The following is a 14,884-nucleotide window of genomic DNA, read 5'->3' on the forward strand; positions in this document are numbered from 1 at the left end:
TAGTATACTAAGTAAATATTGGTATGTTTCAAACTTTATTTTTATAAATTTGTGGGCAGCAACTCTAAAAACGATTTCAAACGAGGCTTGTGAATTTGAATGCTTTAGTGTGTTCTACTAATGTAACTTTCTTGGGATGCAATTTATTAGTTCAGAATCAGGGAAACTGTGGCCCTATGGATGTTGCTGTGCTACAAGTTCCATTATCCCTGACAACTGCCCACGCTAGTTGGGGCTGATAGGAGTCCAGCAACATTGGGAGGGCCACAGTCTCCCACCCCTGTATAATTCGAACTAGTATCTTATTGAGCAACCAGGTCTATAGGAGAGCACACAGGATTCAAAGTCAGCTATATTATATGCCACAAGTGGGTACAACTATAGTTCAGAAACAAAACATAGACCTACTCCATGTACTCAGCAAATCTCTCATTAGGTGCTTCAAGGAAGTAGCCTATGAAGAAATTTCTAAAATCAAAGATCATGCACTATGAATTCTGTGGATGTATAATCTGGATTGTTCTCTAAAGGCCTCCCAACAGCATATTCCACTGAGCACAATGGAACTTACTTCTGGGAATGTACGTATCTGCAAGTAAAAGGAGTGAGAATTAAAAATTACAAAATTAGCTATATTGGAACCTGAAACAGGACAGATGGCAAGGACAGTCTGATGACATGCTCTGAGCCTGTTGCATTCTGAATCTGCACCAATTCTGACTTGCAGCTAACAGTCTCAGTGCAGAAAACTGTTTCCCTTCCTACAAATATAAATAATCAATTATTCAAAGGCACTGTATGATTCCCATGATGCTCCATCTGAAAGAATACCTGTAACGTAACTTCATGCCAAGCTCTTCTTTGCTGCGAAAGGAAATTCTTCCTCCCCTTCCATAAAGGGGAACGAACCACAACCACTACCACAGAACTGTCTTATCTAGTAGCAGCATTAACCTGCATACTGTACTTCATTGCATAAGCAGGTTTATTGCAGTGCTGTTGAAGCATATCTTCAGTGCTTCAGACAAAGAGTGAGGTATAGCAATGCACAGATGCATGTCAAGCTAATGACTCTGAATGTTCTGAGATGCCTGCAGAGCTATTTAGTTATTAAGTTTATTGTTTTTGTTTTTAAGGTTCCACATGCTGCCATTTCTTTCTTGGACTCTTTGATAAGGATTATGTTGAGACTGGGCAGATGGTTATGTTAAAGGCGGAAAGCATTGTATCCAAAATATCCTTATTATTCTAATAATTTGGTGGTCAATAATAATTAGGGGAAGTTTTAGCACCACAGCTATATCTTCTTGCTTTAAATAATGTATGCTTCACTATAGTGCCCACTATAAGGGCAGTAAATTTACAAGCCTTGTATGGATGCGAATGAGCACATCTCATTTCTCAGTCTCATATCTGGCCCCCTTTTATAGCATATTTAAACAAAGAATATCTACTCTCTGATAACCATTAAATTCTTCTCAGCATAACCTTCAGCTATTTAGCAGGTGATGCAGGGTTGCGATTTGCTATGGCAATTAGTGGCAAAATGCACATTCCTTAACACTTATTTCAGCTGTAAAGTTAAGCCAGTGAGTGTCTTTCTGTATGCTCCCAGCATTGTATTTTATCTTCACTGATGTCATGTTTCCATTAACCTCCCACTTAGCTGAAATCCCCACTAGGCTTAATAGAATGGTATTACTGTATGAAATAAAAACAAGTCATTAAAACAGCGACTGATTGTCAACTTCGTTTTAATCCTTGTTCAATATACATATCTCATAAGAGTGGCAGTGATAACTCGTTATCTTTCTAAGTGCAATTAAATTAAAAGAGGTTTTAAAAGAAATCTGTTCTACAAGTTAGCTAATTGTGTCAATTTATTTTCCCTAAAGACCATGATTAAAGAAGGCCTTACTTAATTTTTATTGTAGGTATAGTCAGTCTATTTCTCAAATATATTTGTCATGTATGGCTCAATGAACATATGACCTACAGTGGAATTGGAGAAAAAACTGCATGTTCTGTATTATGTATGCACTAAGTTTGTCATTCATTTCCACAGATCTAAGGGACACATCACAGATTCCAAGAAGCAGCCTTAAGATTTGTTTTCAGACAAAAGGTCTGCACAATTTCTATTAAAATTTTTTTTATAAAACTAAAGTTCAAATGTCTGCTTTTTAATAGTTCTACAGTAAATAGTGAGAAATTTTTGTTGTATAATCCCTCTCTTCTATGTCTCTTAAATCAGTGTTTCCATGTATCTTTTCCAGTGGCATTTATTTTTGTTCTAGCTCCTCAGCTGATACTGTGTTCCCTTTCTTTCTGTCTCAACTCATCTACTGTGAAGCTTCTCATTACTATGATGCTCTAGGGCCTAATGTTTGGGCTGCAGTCCTATCTATATACACATACCAACTGTATTCAATGGAACTTACTTCTGAGCAGGCTTGTATAGTATTGCATTGCTAGTGTTGATTTAGAAGTGACAATGGGAGACATAAAACAAGTATAACACAACTTGAGAAAATATTACGTCAATGCAATTCAAAATATGCAGACATTGCTGAGTGCACCTGCTGATAGGAAACTTGGGATATCAATGTGGGTTGATTTTAGGGCAACTGGTGGCTTGTAAGAATACAAAATAATGTGCTGGAAGAGTATACGTAGTTGATTTCCTCTTCTTAAAAGGCACACACAGAGAAGAAAACACACACACACTTTCTCTCTCCTATGCATATTAGAACTCTGGGTTCACAACTTCTAACTCACAAGTCATGAACTATGAACTACAGTGGTACCTCAGGTTACATACGCTTCAGGTTACAGATGCTTCAGGTTACAGACTCTGCTAACCCAGAAATAGTACCTTGGGTTAAGAACTTTGCTTCAGGATGAGAACAGAAATCGTGCTCCGGCAGCGCAGCAGCAGTGGGAGGCCCCATTAGCTAAAGTGGTGCTTCAGGGTAAGAACAATTTCAGGTTAAGAAAGGACCTCTGGAACGAATTAAGTACCAGTCATGAAGATTGCTAGGTCAGAATGTCTCAATACAATTTACCAACCTAAAACTTTATCACAGAGAGTGTTATGAGGATAAACATATTATGCTCCTAAATGTAACTGAGCTTTTGAGGATATTGTGACTAATCTTTTTAGATAGCAGCAGGTAAATAATCTTAAAAAGAGCAATGAAGCCCCATTTTATAAAGGGATCCATTTCCAGTTTCACCACCTTTTTACACTCAAATGACCTCCGTGCACCTGGAATGCCACAAACATCACTGAGAGTAAGTAAGATCAGGTCTTATCTCCTACATACTGGCCTGGTTCCCAGGTGACATTAAGCCATGGTTTGTTTAGCATAACTGTGATCTGAATTCACCAGTGCCAACTAACTATGGCCAACAAAACAGAACATGAAACCGTAGTTTGAAGTCGGCTTACAAATCTTAGTTTATGTTAACCATAGTTTCTCGTTACATCCAAACCCTCTATCATGACTTAATCCTGGCTTGTTTTGATGTCTTACTCCAAAAGCTACAGAGACAAAAATGGTTTAAAAAAATGATAATTAGCTTAAATAAGTCGTAGTTACTTTGTTCATCTACAAGACATCATGATTTGTTCAACAAACCTTGGTTAAAACAAACAAGGGTAATTGCAGCCATGGAGTCAGTTCAGTAGGGCTTGGATTAGCACTGTGAAGCTAAACATGAATTTACTTGTCACACAGAAGGCTGTTTACATGTGTTAGACAATGGACCTGTGTATAATTGTAAGACCATAAATTGAATAAAATTCACACATCAACCCTAAAGGAAACAAAGCCAACTATGCAGTGAGAAATGCTTGCTAATTTTTATTACATCAATTTGTAATTCAGAGTTGTATGCAACTAAGTAATTCTCAGAGTAGACCCACTGAAATCAATGGACAAGTTAGTAATAACTTAAGACTGCAGTCCTAACACCACTTACCGGGGAATAAACACCACTGAATTCAATAGTATTTCTTATTAGACATGGTTAGAATTACACTATAATTTAAGTCCATTGATTGCGATGGCTGTAAATTGGGTATGATTTCATTAGATCCAACAATTATTCCTAAAGGTAGGGGTAGGGGATAAATTTGATTCAGTTTGCATGGAAATTGAAGCTATGAAATTCACACTTTCCAAAACTATATGAGCTATCTTTCAAAATCTGTACTTATCTAAATTTTGTGACACAACTCTAGAAGCAAAGCTTATAAAAATGCATATATTAAAGTGTGTGCAAAAAAGGAACATATTAGGAAAAATAACATACAAAAAATGGTTACATAACTGTACAAATTTGTTAGGAGAAACTTGTGCTCAAATACTGAAGAATTTGCATGAGAAATTTTTTTTTTAATCAAATTGCTGCAGAAATATGGCTAACTGAATTTAATTTGAGAAAAAATGAGAGACTAAGGGAACTGAGGTTTTCAGATCCTTCCATCCCTACCTAAAGATTTCTTTAAAATGCAGTGTGCAACACTGAATACACACAAAACTCCAGCCAAGGTTAAAACCTACATAAACTTCTATAAACATGTACAAATCTATTAAAAGCACCATGATATGATACAATCCTTCAGATTCATTGAAACCACTCATCATTTGGTTCATTGCTCATGGCAAACAAGCTGTTACATTTCTGAAAGTTCTAAAATGCTACAAGTATCATATTGAGAGTCTGATTCAAAGCGTTTTTGTTTGTTTCATAAAAATGTAGCTTAACTACTTTGTGTTACAACTAGTAGGTATTTTATTGCTATATAAATTGCTTGTTTTTAAAATATACTCTAGAAATGTAACACATTGGAAAAAAGAAGCTTGTATTAAAAGTTAAGAAAATATCTGTGAAATTTCAGACATAGGATTTTGTTAGAGTCTTTTCAGTACTCACTCCCTGAAGACCACAAACCCCTGGAAAGCCATTTTAAGAAAACAATATCTCAGAAGTTGAAAATTGTGTTGATTCATTTTCTTTTGCAGCTGCATGTAAAGACACTTAAACAGAAAACCTCTTTAAGGTTTGTTTTCACTCATTGGTAACTAAAACATCATCATCATTAATTTTTAATCCCATTAGTAAGTCAGTAACATCCTATTTCTCCCACCATTGCAGCAGTAGTCCCTCCTAATAGCTTTGTACCTTCCATACTTACCCAACAATATAACAAGAAGTCCAGGTTTATTAAAAATGCTTCACTAAGGCTCTATCTCTGCTCAATGTATGTTTTGCCACTGAGCTTAATCAGAGCCCTACTCCCTTCAAGAGTAGCAGTGCAATCGTAAGCATGTACTCAGAAGCAAAATGTTTAGGATTGCAGCTGGGAAGAGCAAGCCTATACTCCATAACTCCTAGGGAAGGGAAGGGGGAGAGAAAGAAGTACCCCCAGGGAGGCATAGAAGCATAGAATTCCACTCATCTTTTGCTTGACTGGCCAGCAGCAGTTAAGTCAGAGGCAAATGAAAGAGTCCTTCCTGGACTCAAGCCCCCATTGCAAACACAACTGAGCAGTTGCCAACCCACTCAGCCATAGGAGCAGAACCATCATGGGGTGTCTCCCCTCACACACATACCACTTCCAGATTCAGTTGTGTATACCAGAAGCATATGGGTTGCCCAGGAAGTCCTATATTAGCCCACCCTTTATTGTTAGTGCCAAAAGAGCCACTGCCCCCCTGAGACCTGATAGCATCCAGTTCCCTACCTTCAGTCCCATCCTGAAGCCCAATCCTACTAAGGGGAAAGGCATTTCAATCCACTATGCCCTAGCAATGGAAAACAAAAAACCCAAAAATGAATGTGGCATAATCATAGGCTTTATTGAACAGCATTTGAGTTGGAGGAGTGGGTGGGGAGGGAAACCACATAGAGGGTTGCCAACCAGTCATCCAAGCAGAGCTCCTGTGCCTCAGAAAGCAGCACAATGGTCAGCAGGATGGTGGCAGGATCTGTTTCTTTCATGGCTCCAGCTCCACATTAGGACACTTACTTGTCTAGGTATTGCATAGCTGGCATGGCGTTGGCAATGAATCAGGAGCTTGTCTAGTGCAAGTGGGCTTGTCTAGTGCAAGTGAGGAACAAGGATGGGTTGGGCCTCCTTCCTGGTCGACTTGGAATGCAATGTGGGAGAAGGTCCATTACAGCAGTCTGTGGAGAGCAAGGGAAGACAGAGAGCAATAAGCAATATGTAACAGATGCAACACAAAGTCCATGAATGTGGGTGCACAGTAGGTGTTTGTGAGGAGGAAGAGGGAGTGGGAGTGGGGTATCTGAGTTATTGGCCAGAACTCAGTCTCCTTCACCTTGGGAAGGGGGGTGACTGAGGCCTTACTCGCCCTGGTGGGCTGCAGTGCAACTCTCTGTGTGGAGGGACAGCTTATTCTGCTTCACGTGCCCAGGATGTGTTCCTGTCAGGCAAAAGAGCTCACAAGTCTTTGGCTAGCAGTGGTAATGGCTGGATTGGAGTGTTTGCTTTTGAGAGTGACTGCTCCTGCCTGTTTGGGGGAACCAAGCATTACTGCAATACAATATAGGCAAGGCATCCATACGCAAAGAGGTGGAAACTGTTGCAGGAATTCTACTTTGTAGGATGGCTGCCATCTCTGCTTGCTTACCTGTGTGGAGTGCTCTGTTCTTGCAGTTCCAGTTGTGGCAGTGTAGTGGGAGTTGCAGGTTGGTGTTTGTGTCTGGAGTCCTAAGGTGAAGTATCTGTTAGGATCCTAGATAGAGAAGTGTTAGCAATGTGCTCAAGTCCCTCTGTCTCTTCTGGAGACAGGCAGTTTAATGAAACACTCCCTGTTTGTTCAAAGTGCACCTTCTTTATGTTTCCCATCACCAGCATTTCCCCATGATCTGAGTGAGGCCTGAAGGATATAGGTCCATGCTAGTACCCAGTTATCTTATTTATGATCTCTCTGTATGCTGTAACTGAGTGCTAATTTGCACCGTATCTTACATGCTCTCATAATGATGTGAATGAGGAAGGCGATTGGTAGGGGAACAGGAAGTTTTGTTTTGTTTTGCTCTTCACTGAGTTGAATGGGAGGAATTTTCCTTACATTAGCTCCATGGTCCGTGTCCCTGCCCCATTTTGGCTGCTAGGCCAGCAGAGTTGTGCTGGCATACAAGATATGCAGCAGTATGTTTCATGTTCTCCTGTTGTTGGTGGTGGTGGTCTTCTTCCCTATCCTACAGATAATCCCTCTGCCAGCATAACTGAAGGATAAAATTGAGTTCTAGAGTACTTAGCTATTTTAAGTACAAGTGGTAAAGGCAAGGCACATTTCCGGTATGAAACACTCCTGTTTGTGAGTATTGATTACTTGGTTATTAGTGTTAGTGCAAAGTGGAGGTGTGGGTGGATGTATAAGTAATATGTGCCATAGCTTTGGTATATCAGAAGCAGCAGCACTATATATCCATGAGAAATGCCTGCTAAAATGCTTAATATTTTCAGAGCCTAAGCTTTAATCATTCTCACAGCAGAGTTTCAGAGAAGATGAATATATGATAGCTTCCTTCAGATATCTGACAGGCTGACATGCAAAAGGTGAACAGAGAACAGGGAACGAACCTTAAATGGGTGGAAATGGCAGGGAAGCAGATTTGAACTAAACATCAGGGTAAAGGCTGTTCAATAGTGGGGGAGGCTGTTGCGGGAGATGGTGGCAGCTCCTTCCTTGGGGTGTTTAAGCAGAGGCTTGACAACGATCTGACAGGGTTGCTGTAAGCAGTGGAGGCTGGCTCATTAGGGCAAAGGGAGCACTGAACCACCAATCTCAGTCTTCTCTGCTATTTTGCTTACAACCAGTCACAGGGTAGCTCTGGATATCATTGGCTCTGGCTGCTGGTTTTAATAGACCCTAGCCACCAGTGGCGTGGCAGGACCTTCACTGAGCTAGCCTAGATGAGCTCTAAAGTCTCTTCCATCCATGTGAGGCCAGGCTGATTATTAGCACTGCATATTCATAAATCTAGGAAAGTTGCCTTTAAAGCTTACTTTAGCATTTCCCAATCCTAACATTGCTTTGCACTTATCTAATGAATTTCTCTCTCCATTTCCAGCTCATGCCACAATGCACAGACCACAGGATTGTAGAATTACCAGGGTTTTGTTTTGTTTTGAACTTTCTGCGCCTTTTACAGGTTCAGGACAAAGGGGAGGGGAAATCAACAGATACAGCTTTTCCCTCCCTCTGTTTACTGAATCAGGATGGGGAAAACCAACACACGTTTCATGTCTCGGCTACCTGTAGCTGTTAGGAAAGGAGTTAGCCCTTAAGAAAGTCTCCATTATAAGTAATGGTTGTTAGAATATAGGGACAAGAGAGAGCATCATTAGCAATTACTTGAATTAATTATGTTTGTATCTCACTTTTCCTCCAATGAGCTAAGTGCATCTCCTGCTCCCCACTCCTACTGTCACTACAACCCTGTAAATTAGGGTTAGACTGAGGGCAAATCCATATTGTAGTTTAAAGTGGATAGTAAACTTCCTGTACCTCCATTAATTATCTATTATCCATATTCTCAGAACCATTGCCTTTACACTCTTCTCCCTCCCTCAGTCCATATTTTCTCATGCTCTCTCATTTTTTTGGAGTATCTCTGGTATGAGAACATCTGGATTGAGGTAATAGAAAGTGTAGAAAGGCAGGGATTTGGAGGTGGATGTCATGTGGTCAATGGAGAATTAATGCAGGTACAGGAAACTTACTATCCTCATTAAACAGTAGTATGGGTGACCCCTGAGAGATGAAGGCTGGCAAAGTTATCTCAGAAACTTCGTAGCTGAGCCATGGCTTTCTTAGCTCAAGTTGTACCTGAACCCTGCTTTCTTTTCTTATAAGTGCAACACTTTATCCCTATATCTTTGGGAGAAATCAGAAACTAGAAATGTCAGCAGATCACTCATGTTGTTTGTGGAATGTCAAGGACTGGTCAATTAAGATATAATATCCCACCTATCAGGGGAAAGAACATTGCATGCAGGACGTTCCAGGTGCAATCTCTGGCATCTCCAGTAGAATGGACCAGGTTAACAGGTGATGAGAAAGACCTCTCTGCCTAAGACTATGGAGTGCTACTACCTGTTATACAATACTAGGAAAGACAGGCAAAAAGTAGGAACCGGTATAAGGTGCACATTACATGAGTGGTTCACACACCATCTGGTATTTTACAAAAAAAAAAGATGCACGCAAATGAGAATGTATCTACCCTGAATAGTATGCTTCTCTCAAACAACATGCTCTTTAATGGTTCAGTCAGGGGTGAATAGAAAAAGTGCTGGTGCCAGATTCCAACTCACCTTCCCAATAATGATAGAGAAAAGTAGAGAGACTGATGCTCAAGTGTTGCTTGTTCCCAGGGACAGCAACAACTATATATTTAGACTTTAAAGCAGGCTTCACCAGCCTGATGCCCTCCAGCTGCTGTTGGAGTGTAACTCCTAGCAGCCCCAGCCATCACAGGACACATTGGCAAAGGCTGCTTTAAAATGACATAAATATACATTCTCAAAACATTTCCGTATCAGGGAGGAAAAGCAGAACTTCATTTGAGTTTTTCCCCCCTACTACATACTAAAGTTATATAAGGTGATATATTCATTTGCAAACTGGAGTTGCTGTGTATTCATAGTAATGGCCTGATCCAATGTAGGTCCACTCAGGAGTAAGTCCCGCTGAGTTCCGTGGATTTACTTTGAAGGAAGCATTACACAGAACTGGGTTTGTAAAATCATAGCACCATGGTCCTAAATGCATTTACCTGGACAGTAAATTCCATTTATTTTAATTGGAATTTGCTTCCAAGTAATTGCTTAGGAGTTACGTGTTAAGTGATGCACAGCAATTTTAATTAGTAAAATCCTATATTTCATTATAGAGTCACGCTATAAATTTCTGGAGGGCTGAGGTACAGTTAGTGCGAGTTACAAATATTTATTCTGTTGCGTAACATATGAAGAGACTTCACCATGTACTGAAGTAATAAGAGGTATGCATACTGCATATAGAAACCTGCAGTTTCACAATCTGTACAAATGTGATGCTGCTTAATCGTGTGTCATATATATGAATTTACACACCCGCTCATCCACAAGAATAAATGAAATATATTAATAAAACTTACACTTTGTGAAACAGCTTGATATATGAAAAATATTTTCTTCTACATACATTAGCCCTACTATCCTTCCTGCGATGGGGTTCAACACCAAAGGCACAATACATCAAGAAATCTGTATGCATATCCCTAATTGAAATGAACAAGAGCAATGCAAAAACACCAACATGCTCTTCAGTAGCTCCCATTCCTTTTGAAGTGAGCGTGCACAGGAGAAAAACCCTATAAATTGCATGTCCATTTATTCTATTTATTTATTAAGAAATGTGCATCACATTTCAGAAGCCAGAGAGAGAGAGAGTTGTTTGTTGAAGATTTACTGAAAATCATGTGGTATTTTAGATAGTGTTCAGGCACAAGGAGCCTACCATTGTAGGGAATAGTTTTCAGCAAAAATGGTCTAGTTGTTTTAGACATCTGCTTGTGACCTTTTACTTGCTCACAGAGTCCTGAGCAGCAGGCATTTCAGCTGAAGAGAGGAGAAGATGATAAACAAATGGATTCAGCAATATAGTTGCCAGGCATGTAAACATGGATGACATTGCTGCTGTAATCACATTAGTTTGTAGAGTGCATTAACAATAACATCAAGACTGATCAACTAGCCAGGTCAGAAGATCTTTGAGGTGCAATGCAAGCAGGAGCAAAATTCACTGGATATCACTATAGAAGGGCATCTCTCTCGCTCTCTCTCCAGACTATATCAACAAGGCTCCATGGGTAGGAAGTCACCTTGAGGCAATGCAACATCATCTCAAATCACAGAGTTGCACTTCCTTCTTGTCTCCCTTCCCCATAGTGTCCCTCTTAATTGGTGCATATGCCTGTGAGACAGAGGTAGTGTATCTGTCTCACACAGCATATATACCAATTATGGGTGAATACATCATGTAGTCTCTGCTCTCATTCCTAGACCTTCTACTGTCTACAGTACAGCCTGAACGTTTATTGCCTCCCCCTCTCCATTTCAGAAAGACACCTCAGTTCGATCACCTCCATCTAGTCAGTGTGTCTTACATTCTCCCCTGCCACTATTTTACAGAAGGCGAGGGTAAGTGAGGTCAATATGATACATTGTCATCATCATCATTTTAATCTCCTATGAGGCTGTCCACATTCTGTCTTCACTGTGCAGGCAATATAAGAAGAGAGCAGACTGCACTTCCCATAGCACTCCTGATATTTATAATATAGCAACACACACATTTACTGGCTTTGCAATTGAACACATTGAGTGCAATCCACCTCCCACTTAATCCAATGGCAAAATTTACTACTGATTTATTTTAATGGAATGGGATTTCATCCACTATGAGAAAAGCTAGGGGGTGGGGAAGTTGTTTTAAATGCAGAGCTATTATCTAAAAAGGATGCATATATATTCCTATTGTCCCAGCCCCAAGACTATTTCAAATGCTTTTGCCATTAATTAGTAAATACCCCCAACCCCCCCAAACCTTCAATGGGTATTTCAAAATGCAAATCTATGCAAGGTGAAATGTATAATATGCAAAATCATTCCCAAGTGTTTATGCCATGAACCATATTTTCTGCCCTTGGAATCTTGCACACACGAGGTCTAATTTTCAATTACTTTCTTGATTTTCCACCTTTTGAATTCACAAAGCGTTCGTTCCTTCTGTCACACGAGCTTACCTTTATGGTCTGTTTAGCAGTGCAGCTACCTCCTGCATACCAATTTAGGGGCTGCAAAGACAAGCTAACAGTCCTTGATCGCAGCCTCGCACCTTCCCAATCACAAATAGATCCTGTGTGCATTTTAAAACCCTACTTTTTTAAAAAAGAAGACAGCAGCAACTAACACTTCCTCTCTTGCTCAGACATCTACTTCTATGTCTCTTTAGCACACACACCCCTTCTCTCAAACTCCCCATTTGTTGAATTACAGGTAAGATGATGCAGAGGGGCCAGCGCAGACACGAAGAGGCTACTTCGCATTTTCTCCAGATTTAAATCCGCAAGACCACACGAGTAGAGGAAGAGCTGACCAGGGATCCGTGCCTCCCCCCCCCCCCATCCTTACACACAGACACTTAGGGTGATGATGACTGTATGGAGAAGCAGCAGCCCAAACAGCCTGGTACTGCAGTGCTTTCTGGAGGATCAGACAGACAGCTATTCTCATGGTTAAGGTTGGGTGTCCCCCCTCCCCATTAAAAAAAAACCAACAACCCACCTTTGCTGCTGCTGCAAACGATTGTTTCAGAACTTTTCTCGCCCCCATTTGTAAACAAGATGCGTGGGGAAACTCACCGGGTCGTCCTGATCTCTGTCTGAAGGTCAATCCCGGGCTAGCTTGGATGGCAGTTTTCCTCGAGGGGCTCCGGGAGGTTCGGGTCCGATTCCTGGCCCTTTTTTTCCTCCCCTTTCCCCGCCTCGCGTCTTCCCTCCTCTCTGGCCGTCCTCCCCGGTCCGTGTGCGGCGACCCGAAGGCGCCCCTCTATTCCGCCTTCCTCGCCCAGCAGCCTCGCCGCCGACGCTCAGATGCCATGGTCGCAATCCACATCGCGGCAGATGTACCACAGGATCACATAGAGGATGAGCAGGATGGCGAAGATGAACAAAGCCACCAGAATCGCCTTGGTCACCGGGGAGATGAGGGACTGCATGACCCCCGCGCCAGAGCCGCCCGAGGAGCTCGCTCGCCAGTCGGCAGCCCGCGTCGGAGAAGTGAGGAGGCACAAGCCCGCCGAGGACGGAGCAGACAGGCTCTCCTCTCCCGCACTGGAGGAGGCGGCGGCGGCGGCGGCGGCGGCAGCCTCCACACCGAAGTCCCCCCGTCGCCTGAAAGAGCCCCGCTAAAACCTGGGCTGCCTCCGCATTGGTTCGTGCCAAGCTGAGGAGGCGAGGGCGCGAGGCTGAGGCGCCGGGCGAGCGGGCTTCCCTCCCGCCTCCTCGTCAGGGCGCCCGGGGAAGAGGCAGGCGGACTGGCTGACGGACTGACCCCGCCGAGCTCTCACCAGCCGGCGCCCGCCCGCTCCGGCAGCCGCGGCCGCAGCGAAGGGGCTGGGGAGCTGAGGGGGCAGGCGGCGAGAAGTTAGCCCGCCCAACGGCGCGGCCATGGGCGCCCCGCGCGCGCCGCCGGGAGGGCTCCTCGGTGGGTTTTGGCGGGCTGAAAGAAGAAGGATGCTCTGCCCGCCCGGCGCGCGTCGCCTTCCCTTTCAGTCAGAGGCGGGCTGCTGTTGCTGCCGAGCGAGCGCCTTCAAAGTTGGGCGGCGGCGAGGCGACAGCCCGCAGGTGGTGCTGGGGACAGGTGGGGAAAGCCAGGCTCCTCCTGGGAAGCTCCGTGAGGAAAGCCATGAAAGGGCAGCGCCAGAAAGCGGGCGGCTGGGAGGCGCGAGCGGCGGTGGGCGCGCGCCTGGAAGTTCCTTCTGGCCGCCCCGCCGCGGTGCTCCCCGCCTGCGCTTGTCCGAGTGCGTCTGTGCGCGCTTCTGCAGCGGAGGCAGCCGGCTCGCCGCAGACGCGAGACCCGCCTGATTAGTATTCCGCCCAGCAGCGCGCCTTCGCTCTTTTTCCCGCCTCCTTCCCACTCGCCCGCCCGCCCCTCGCGCCTCGTCTAGTCCTTCCTCTCCCTCATACCGCCAGTGTAGCCGGGGAAACCTCGGCTGTCATTGACTCTGTGTGTGTGTGCTGTGACTGTAATTACAAGGGAGTATGAAATGCTGAGGATGTGACGGAAGGGGGGGTTGTAAAGGACATGCCCCCCACCTTCTGCTTAACTGACGACTCCCCTGAGAAGCCGGAGGTCTCCCAAACTAGATGTGGAGAGTCCTGTCCTCTCCTCTATGGGGGCAGAACGGGGGTTCACGCTCAGGTGAGAGTGGCAGGCAAAAAGGGCACCACCTCCGACCGCCGAGGAGAGACAGTCAGGCTGCCACTTATGCGGAGCGTGCGTGCAAGTGGAGTTTAGGCGCGCGCGCGCGCACAGACAGTCGCCACATGTTGACTGCGGCAGAGAATGGCTCCCTAGCAGTGCTTTTTTCCTGGGGGGACGCATACCCCTAAACATTTTGTGCACCTAAGTTTGGCCTCATTGAGGGGCAGTATTTCAATATGAGCAGGAAAATGAGAATACCCCCTAAACATTTTTTTTAATAGAAAAAAGCACTGCACCCTAGCATGTGTGAACAGCCATCCTGGATCCCTCTCAAACACCACAGAACAAAGCCTGGGCATGGCTTCAACCCACCACCTCCTGGGCCCTCTAGTCTCTCCCACCCCAACAAAAATAAAATACCTGTTTACCTGACTCTGACACAAAAGCTCACATACTATATCAATGAATGAAATGTTAATGTCTTCCCCTTTTCCTTCCCCCTCTCTTCCCACTTTTCTTTCCCTCCAACCCCATATTGCCTAGAATAGTAACTCCCACTCTGAACCTGACTGACTTGTTTGAAGGATTATGTGGCTTGAAAACAGAAGCTCTGGATGCACCCAAAAAAGGACTGAATAAAAACATTTTTTAAAAAACAACAACCCACAGTCTATCTCCTCCATTAACGTTCTTCAATGCAGCTTCATTGGAAAGCCATGAAATCTGATCCTGCAAAGGCCCTGTCTAGGTATTAGTGCTGCCACCTTCTTTTGTACCTAAGAGGCAGGCAATATGTGGTAGGTAAATACGACATTTTGGGTTGTAGTTGAGATTTCTTCTGCACCAGCACAGAAGCCCCAAAACATACTC

The 14,884-nt window shown here is 43.5% G+C and overlaps 1 protein-coding gene across 2 annotated transcripts in view; it reads right to left on the bottom strand.

The window, feature by feature from the left end:
• ZBED1 (zinc finger BED-type containing 1) overlaps positions 1-13,720 on the bottom strand; it is a 127,286-nt gene extending 113,566 nt beyond the window's left edge. Inside the window, exons 1-4 of one of the 2 annotated variants that reach the window (XR_014563101.1) lie at positions 12,451-13,720; positions 6,663-6,767; positions 6,038-6,195; positions 5,753-5,813 (exon numbers count right to left, since the gene is read on the bottom strand). The gene's annotated coding sequence lies outside the window, so the exon portion shown is untranslated. The remainder of the gene's footprint in view (positions 1-5,752; positions 5,814-6,037; positions 6,196-6,662; positions 6,768-12,450) is intronic. The other variant, XM_083734310.1, reaches the window with a different exon arrangement.
• Positions 13,721-14,884: the final 1,164 nt, after the last annotated feature.

This window comes from Podarcis gaigeae (genome assembly GCF_964106915.1).
Source record: "Podarcis gaigeae genome assembly, chromosome: 4".
In the NCBI taxonomy this organism is placed as follows: Eukaryota; Metazoa; Chordata; class Lepidosauria; order Squamata; family Lacertidae; genus Podarcis; species Podarcis gaigeae.